This window comes from Nelumbo nucifera, chromosome 3 (assembly GCF_055504915.1).
Source record: "Nelumbo nucifera cultivar China Antique chromosome 3, China Antique-T2T, whole genome shotgun sequence".
NCBI classification, from domain to species: domain Eukaryota; kingdom Viridiplantae; phylum Streptophyta; class Magnoliopsida; order Proteales; family Nelumbonaceae; genus Nelumbo; species Nelumbo nucifera.
Genome location: NC_142651.1, coordinates 38,358,329 through 38,359,968, shown reverse-complemented (window position 1 = coordinate 38,359,968; position 1,640 = coordinate 38,358,329). Strand labels below are relative to the sequence as shown.

The following is a 1,640-nucleotide window of genomic DNA, read 5'->3' as shown; positions in this document are numbered from 1 at the left end:
CTGCACAAATTTCCTGAGACCCTCGTCTCAGGATGATCCCGTGATGTCCAATACATTTTGGGCACGTCACTCTCTTTTAAGCTCTAAAAATTTACAGTAACTTTGAACTAACTGTCCGGAGTCTCCGGACTTAACCCAAATGCTAAAGGCAGCCCAATTGGTCTTCCCAATTTTCGGAAAGTTCTTGGAATCCTAAGCCCTTCTTACCCATTTGGGTGGAACCTACTCAGAGCTTCCATCACCAACAAGGGTCGTCCTATTGGACCCAACAAGGGCATCCTCCCTATCTAGCTTTTGCTCAGAGTCAGCAGCAAAACCCACCACTCTCATTCCATTTTCCAACACTTTTTAGTTTCTCTTGGAGATTAAAGAGATATGAGGCTTCTGGGTGAAATGGGTTTTTGCAAAAACTTTAACGGAGAGTGCAAGGATACAAGATGGAGGAGAAAGTAAAGCCATAACAATCTCCTTCGTAATATATCTTTTTGGCTTCAAAATGCTAATAAAGAGTTTGCTCTGTTGTCTTCAACTTCGATAAATTCAGTTTGGGTCGCCGGAGCTACAGGTATATCACAGTTACCGGAGTTGCAAGTGCATCAAGTAACAAAGAAAAAACGGAAAGAGAGAATGTAGATGAGATCGGACAAGCATCGCCTGGGCCATAGGAGTTGGAGGTGGCGGTGAGAGAGGAGAAAGGAGATTGGGTTTGGGAGGGAAAAGGCGTAACTCAAATTTGTTTCAACTATTTTTTAGCATTTGGCTTATGTCCGTGCCGTCAGTTCAAGTTACCATCAATTTTGAGACATTAAAAGAGAGAGTGACGTGCCCAAAATGTATTGGGCATCGCGGGATTATCCATCCTGAGACGAGGGGGGTTCGAATCTGCCCCCGACTGATTTGCCCCCAAAATCGTCCCACACTATCAGAAGAGGCCGCGTGTCCTTTCACACGCATGCATCTCAGTCTCGTGCAGAGTTAAATGGGACGGTCGTTAGCTCCCATTTCGCCCAAAAAAGTGAGTTTTTCTCTTTCAAGTTCCAATCTCAGACCACCCTATCTCCTCCCTCGTCGGATCTTGCCGAGAAATCCAACACTGACGATCGTTTCGGTAGATACATCGGAGGTACGTACTCCCCATCCCTCTCATCCCAGATATTCTCAAATATGTTTTTCTCAATTTTTTTTTTTTTTAATTTCTTCTTTTTTGCAAAGAATCGCGACAGATACAGGTGCTGGCTCTGGTTAAGATAAAGGCTTGAAACAATGACAATAATGTCTTTTTATGGTATTCCCAGAAAGCTCTTTGTCTTGATTATGCGACTTTTAAGTTCCACAAACCGACTGCTTTCTATCTTTAAATCATCAGCAACAAGGACGACTATAGGAAAAGCATTCATCATTTTCCTTGACGGAAGCCAAACTGAATTAATTTACGCAACTCAACCTCCAACTACTCTTGATTTCCCTTTAAAGTACAGAAACACATCATGGCTCAAAATCAAGTTCTGAACTTGTTTATGAGCTTCAACCCTCTATTTTTTTTTTTTTTTTTCTGAGAGAACCAACCCTCTGGTCACGAAAACGGTTGTGCTCTGTCTAACCCACACAATTATTATAGTTTTAATTAACGCCATCTTCAT

General features: G+C 42.3%; 1 long non-coding RNA gene across 1 annotated transcript; it reads left to right on the top strand.

The window, feature by feature from the left end:
- The first annotated feature begins 544 nt into the window (after positions 1-544).
- On the top strand, positions 545-1,337 carry LOC148801130 (uncharacterized). Its single transcript, XR_016084064.1, has 2 exons — positions 545-1,123; positions 1,213-1,337. It is a non-coding gene; the product is annotated as an uncharacterized LOC148801130 (long non-coding RNA).
- The last annotated feature ends 303 nt before the right edge of the window (positions 1,338-1,640 follow it).